We start from the raw sequence: 7,310 nt of genomic DNA, 5'->3' as shown, positions 1-7,310 counted from the left end.
AGCCTTGGCTTCCTGCCTGGAGAGTCCTGGCTTCCACTACACCACTTTTCCGTCATAGGCCCTCCCCCGCTACATCATGTTTGCTCTCTAACTTGTTTTCCTTGGTCAGTCATTTCAACTAGATGCCAAGAATGATTTCGTCAGAGTTTACAACAGGAATGAAAGAAAACAAAACAAGATGCCTCCCTTTAGGAAGCGGGGCAGTCACAAGAACTTTTGGAGCACATAGAGATGGTGCGCCTTGGATTCTTGAGTGCTGAAATACATGTGGGGCTGAAGTATATGGGGAGCAGTAGTGGGCAAGCCATGGTCTTAGGTAAGATACAAGATCTCTGGGTACAAGGGTGGAGTATGATGTCTTTGAGTCTCAAATGAAGAACCAGAGTCTTCTTGAGGAAGCTTTGGCCTTTATCTGATGGAATGGTCAAATGATATTCAAGTGGTTTGTTTTGTTTGGTTTGGTTTGGTTTTCATCCTTCTCCCCACTTTTCTGAGAGATGTCAGGATCTCATGCATCTTAGGCTCATGGGAGGATGTGAGCTTGAACTTCTGATCCTCCTGCTTCTACTTCCTGGGTCCTGGGATGACAGATGTGTGCCACCATGCCTGGGTTGTGGAGTCCTAGGGAGTGAACTCAGGGGTTTATGCATGCTGCAAACTCCTGTATGTGTGTAAATATCACCAGTGGACCCAACTATTTTAATCTCTGAAAACTTCCCAGCCTGTGGCTCTCCACACTTTCCTGTGCAGGCCAGGAGAGAGGACTTCTGTGGGAAACTGAGACCCACATGCCCCCAGCACAATACTCTGTGGACAGGAGCCAGATAGTCTTGTTCAGCTCAGTTCAGTCTTAGACTGTGCGTCTCATCTGCAGAGGGGAAAGAGCCCCGTTGAGGGGGGTACTGGTTCTGTAAGGCAACATGAATCAAGTACGTGGGCTTGCATCTAGCTCATGGGAAGTATTCAGTAAGTAGTAACTATTGGTATTTTTTATTTTAAAGATGTTTACATTTATTTATTTGCACTCTTTCCCTATGTGTGTATGCACATGCATGTGTGTGTGTGTGTGTGTATGCCTGTGCATGCACATGTGCATGCATTTGTGAAGATCAGACAACAACTTATAGAATGAGGTCTCCTTCCACTGTGTAAGTTCTGGGGAAGAGACTCTGGTCATTGGGCCCAGTGATAAGCATTCCTTACCTGCCGAGCAATCTTGCTGGCCTAATAGTATTTTTCGATGGTATTAGGATTAATTAGGATTCATGCAGGCGAAGTCACACATATTTGATGTGCATATTTGCTGAGTCTAGACATAGGCATCACCTGGGAAGGCATCATGACATGAAGACAATGAACTAAACCTTCCCCTCTGAAATGGTGCTCTTATACCTTCTTACACCTTGGTAATCAGCCTCAACTTTCACTCATCTCCAGATCTTCTCTCCAGATAGCCTAATTTCTTTTCTTTTCTTTTCTTTTCTTTTCTTTTCTTTTCTTTTCTTTTCTTTTCTTTTCTTTTCTTTTCTTTTCTTTTCTTTTCTCTCTTCTTCTTCTTCTTCTTCTTCTTCTTCTTCTTCTTCTTCTTCTTCTTCTTCTTCTTCTTCTTCTTCTTCTTCTTCTTCTTCTTCTTCTTCTTCTTCTTCTTCTTCTTCTTCTTCTTCGAGACAGGGTTTCTCTGTAGTTTTGGAGCCTGTCCTGGAACTCCCTGTGTAGACCAGGCTGGCAGAGATCTGCCTGCCTCTGCCTCCTGAGTGCTGGGATTAAAGGCATGCGCCACCACTGCCTGGTGCTAATCTTTCTGCTACCGGAGTAAATTTACATTTTTAAACTTTTATGTAAAGGAAATCATGCATATACCATGAGCCATTCACGTAGCTGGGTTTATTAGTAAAATGATTATTATTTTTTTTCATGTAGAAGAATATTCTACTTTATAGATATAGCACATTTTTCTATTTTCCTGTTGGGGATATTTGTGTTGTTCCAATTTGGTGTCATTATAAATAAAGCTGCTATGTGTACACAGGCTTTCATTTCTCTCAGGTAATTTAGATTGTTTCATTTTATTTTCCAGATGGGGATTTCTGTCTTAGTCATGATCTCTATTGCTGTAATAAAAGAAAGCAAGTTGGGGAGGAAAGGATTTATTTCAGCTTACAGTTCCACATCACCATCCATCACTGACAGAAGTCAGGTCAAGAGGTCAAGGTGGGAACCTGATGGCAGGAGCTGATGCACAGACCATGGAGGAATGCTGCTTACTAGCTTGCTCCTCACAGCTTGCTCAGCCTGCTTCCTTAGAGCACCCAGGGCCACCAGCCCAGGGATGGTAACCCCTACAGTGAACTGGGCCCTTGCATACCAATCATCAATTAAGAAAATGGGGCTGGAGAGATGGCTCAGTGGTTAAGAGCATTGACTGTTCTTCCTGAGGACCTGAGTTCAATTCCCAGCAACCACATGGTGGCTCACAACCATCTGTAATGAGATCTGGTGCCCTCTTCTGGCCTGCAGGCATACATGGAGGCAGAATGTTGTATACATAATAAATAAATAAATAAATAAATAAATAAATAAATAAATAAAATCTTTTGGTGGGGATGTTCTCTCAGCTAAGGTTCCCTCTTTTCAAATAACTCTAGCATGTGTCAAGTTGACATCAAACCAGCCATCATAGGGCCTCATTCTGTAGCCAAGTTGGTGTCAAACTCACTATCCCTTTGGGTAAATATTAAAGAGTAGAGTACTTGGGTCAAAAAAATAGGTGCCTTTGTGACTTTTATTTTCTATAATGCTCACACTGTTTTACATTCCTGCCAAAAGTGTATGAGAATCCCAGTTATTTGCTCTTTCATCTGTTATGAGACATGGACTCTCTGTGTAGCTCCTTCTGGCTTGGGACTTACTATAAACTGTTTTCCAAGGCAACTGTACCACCTTACCTTCTTACCAGCAGTGTGCGAGAGTCCAAAGTCATTCTGTTCTTCATCAACATTTGCTATTGTCAAAAACATAACGGCTATTCTTCTTGTAGGTTTAAAGCAGTACTACTTCATTGTCACCACAGGTGTCCCTTTGAAGAGCAAGTGCTTTCTTAAGAACTTTTAAATGTTTTGTTCTTTCCTCTTTTATGGTGTGTGTGTGTGTGTGTGTGTGTGTGTGCGTGCGTGCGTGCGTGTGCGCGCTGTATTTAAGGAACCTGACTGTGCAGACAGCAAAGCTGGAGGGGTGGAGCCATCTGAACCCACTGATAGTGCACACGGAGCTGCAGGATTTGCTATTTACCCTACTGAGTTTGGCTTTGCTTTGGTCCAGTGTTGATTGACTATGACCCCATTCTTCTTTCCTTTTGGAATGATAATGTATATTCTGCATCATTTGTATGTTGGGAGTTTATAATTGCTAGCTTTTTTTTTTTTTATTTTACAGGGATTTACAATTAAGAGATTGCCTTGAGTATCAGAAGAGACGTTGGGCCTTTCCTTTGCTGTGACAAAAGCATCACAATCAAGGCAGCTTACAGGAGAAAGAAGTTTGTAGTTTTGTTTTTCCCCCCATTATTTACATAGAGCGGCGAGCTGTTCTCGAACCCTGGACCTGGGGAACAGCGGTCGGGACTCTTAGCCTCTGCGCCACCTGTGTGGCTATATAGCTTTGGTTTTTGTTGTTGCTCAGCTACCCTGGACTGTAACTATGAGTTCTCTGCAGGCGATCTTTTGGCCACTGCAGGGCTCATTTCACTTCTTTTCTTTCCATTGGAGTTTGTTCTCCTGCCCTGTGTGTTGTCCAGTAGGAAACTACTGTTTCATCACTTGCTGTTGTTCTTGGCTGTGTAAGATGGGAGAGCAAGCCTAGCCACTGCTATCCTATCATGAGTGCAAGTAGAATTTCTAATAGCATTATTGTTTAAGTATTTGCCAATCTGGTTTATAGTGTAGAGCACCTATCCTGGGGCTGGGGTTGTAGCTCTACTGCTTGAGTGTCACATGACAGAATGACGAAAGAGATTTTCCTTTGGCATGGTTTCGATCAACAGCTTCTCTGTTGTGTGTGTCTGATCTATTGCTGCTGTTTGTCTGTCTTGCTATCCCTAACAAGAGTGTTGCTCTGTGCTTATTGAACAGTCCAAAAAATGTGGTATGGGAAGAAAATGAGAATTTTTTATTTTAATTTTTAATTTTTTTTTTTACAAAACTCTTTAACAGAATTATTCAAGGGAAGAGGTTACCTTACTGATCATCAACTGATACAGAAGAGTACTTAATGAACATGTCGGCAAGGAGGGCTGACTGAGAAGCCAAGGACAATGGCACTGGGTTTTGATCCTATTGCATGTACTGGCTTTGTAGCAGCCTAGACTGTTTGGATGCTCACCTTCCTAGACGTGGATGGAGCGGGAAGGACCTTGGACTTGCCACAGGGCAGGGAACCCTGACTGCTCTTTGGACTGGAGAGGGAGGGGAGAGGGGAGGGGGGAGGAGGATGGAGGGAAAGGGAGGGTAATGGGAGGAGGGGAGGAGGTGAAATTTTTAAGTAAAAATAAATTAAAAAAAGAAGAGTACTTAAATTGCACACAGATGTCATTAAACATATCCACATGTTGCTTCCAATCTTTATGGTGCATGTGCATGTTTGTTGTTTAATATTGCTATCAACCTCTTGGCAGAAATCTTTACTATAACACACATACACACAAGCAGAAGACAAAGTCAGGTTCATTACAATGTCTTCTTCACGGCAGGTTAAAGTTAAGCAGGCTGAGTACACAGTAGTACATCAGATTGATTGCATAGTTCTAAATGATCTCAAGACAGATTATCAACTTGCTTTTAAGGTCTGGCAAAAGTTCAGTCTCTCTTAAGGCTAGAGATATTTTCAGAAAATGACATTACCGCTCTATAATATAATACTTGCTTTATTTTCTTTTCTGTTGCTGTTACAGGACACTGATCAAAAACAACTTGCAAATGAGAGGGTTTGTTGCAGTTTACAGATTCCGGTCTGTCATCAAAGGCCCAATTGCCTAGTGATGGAGCTGCCCACAGTGGGCAGGTCTCTCCTACACCAATTAGCAAATAAGAAAATGTTCCTACAAACATCCCCACAGGCCAATATGATAGAGAGATGTCCTCAGTTGAGGTTCCCTTTTCACAGATATGTCAAATTGACAACTGCTGCTAACCATGACACCTAGCATATATGAACCCTTGACTTCTGTCTCCATGACTCTCACCCCCCACCACCACACAAGCCTATCTTGAGGGCATTGATACACATTGTCATTACCAACACCACCACCCGCTTCCTCTCATAATTAACATCTGGGTGAGTTACTAGTCATTGTGGGTTCTAACAGCCTAAAGCCAAGTGTGTAAGCTCTCGGTCATCTGAACAGTGAAACTCCTTGGTAGTGTGGGCTGTTTGCTCATTCATTCACACAGTTTGATGTGAAGTTAATTTTCCTGGATTGCATTTTGGGTGGCGCCACTTTCTGGCTCAGCGACACGAGGCAAAATAACCTTCCTAGACTCAATTTCTCTTTATGTAAAATGGAGAACAGAGGCCTTGTTGAGGATTGAGACCCCCACGGAAAGGGGCTTCGCATGACAACGAATTCTGTTCCGTGGCAGGACTCTGCTCATTGGAGTCGTCACTGACTCTTTTATCTTTCTTGGTGCCAAGAGCAACATCCTCAGGTCTCCAGCTATCTTCCCAGCCTTTCTATTTGCTCAGTCTCTAAGTACTTGCTACTTAGGTTGACTTCATGGGAAATCTCATCTAGTCTTACGGTCTTAAATTCTATATCTAAACTTATTCTCAAACAATTTCTGTAGCTTGGAACCTGACTTTGAATTCTAGCCCTAAATATTTTGGTTTTCATCAGCATATCCACATAAATGCTTTTCTGTCGGTCCCAGCTCATTTCCCGTGCTTCCCAGATCTCTCCTGTATTGCAGTGGGCATAGGGTCCACCCTGCGTATGCGGTATTTCGTAAATACTGTGATACCCAGCTTCAGCCTGCTTTTCATCAACAGGAAGGTTTCCAGATGCCAGGGCAGAGAGAAATGAAAAGTCCGACATTTCTAATCCTTCTGTTGTTTTCAGGACTCTGTGGCAGAGGCTGCAGCTGACACTGTCTTCCCCTATTGTACCCCAGCCATTCCCACTGACACTAGTAACCTCTCAGGCACCTAGGCACACCTGGCTCAGCTTTTCAGCGATGCCGTTATGTTTGTAACCAGTTTCTTGTGTTTGGCATAACCCCAGCGATTTCCTTTTCTGATGTGGCCTTACCTGACGGAATTCTTTAAGAGACATTTCAAAATCAACACATCTATTATGTAACAAGCTTGATTCGCTTCTCAGCTCCTGGTACTGCTGTTTTGCTCTCTGAGACAGTGCCCTCCTTGGCTCTTTCCTCCCTCTCCTACTTCAGCTGAGTTCACTGGCGAGTGCTGTTGTTTCTTCATGAGCATCCCCACAGCTGACTGCTCTCTGTCTCCACTGCTATCACTACCATTGTCCAGACCATTGACTCTTGATTGGACTCTTTTTGGAGTCCAATAGTCTCTGATAGTCTCGTCTCCACAGCTGACTTCAGTTACCAGAGTAACCATTCAGTTAACCCTCTTCTATTGAAAAACCTTCACTAACTTGTTTTTGTGGTTAGAAGAAAAAAAAAAGCACCTTGGTCACTGATCCCCAAGCTAACTAGCACCTTCCATTTTATTTATTCTTAGTGTGTTTCTTCCCCTTAGAACAAGAGCAGAGCAGGGGTTTAGGCAGCATGCCCTGCACAGTGGGTACTTCATGTCAGGATCCCCACTAAGTATGTTGGATGACGCTTGTGATTTGTTTTTATTTATAAAACTCATGTGTTCTTAAACTGTAGGTCAGAACCTCACATGGGGTTGTCACAAAAAAATTGCCCCCCCCCCAAAATGCTCCCGAATGTGCAGTGAAAGAGAAGCCAAAATCAAGCACGTAGCAATGTGGATGTGTTTCTAGCAGTACTTACTTGTGTTATTTTTCACAATATCACTGTAGTCATGGCTCTGAACGTGCAACATGTGCACTTTGTTCTGTGTGTGCCAGCGTGCATCACAGACAGCCTGGAGTGTCCTCATTCACATTAATGACTACTTGGAACAGTCAACATGTGCACTTTGTTCTGTGTGTGCCAGCGTGCATCACAGACAGCCCGGCACACCCTCGTTCACATTAATGACTACTCTATGCTATGAGTTGCGGTGTTCGTACTGCACGTACAAAGTTTTCTGCTCTTTATATAGTGATAATAGTTAAA

At 43.1% G+C, this 7,310-nt stretch overlaps 1 long non-coding RNA gene across 1 annotated transcript; it reads left to right on the top strand.

The window, feature by feature from the left end:
* Positions 1–213: 213 nt before the first annotated feature.
* On the top strand, positions 214–4,386 carry LOC126511258 (uncharacterized). The gene is made up of 3 exons (XR_007594632.1): positions 214–316; positions 3,433–3,535; positions 4,209–4,386. It is a non-coding gene; the product is annotated as an uncharacterized lncRNA (long non-coding RNA).
* The last annotated feature ends 2,924 nt before the right edge of the window (positions 4,387–7,310 follow it).

The sequence above is a fragment of the Alexandromys fortis genome, unplaced genomic scaffold (assembly GCF_014885135.2).
Source record: "Alexandromys fortis isolate MF-2015 unplaced genomic scaffold, M_Fortis_MF-2015_v1.1 scaffold_10, whole genome shotgun sequence".
NCBI lineage: Eukaryota > Metazoa > Chordata > Mammalia > Rodentia > Cricetidae > Alexandromys > Alexandromys fortis.
Note: the sequence above shows the minus strand (reverse complement) of the source record. Positions and strands in the feature narration are given on the sequence as shown.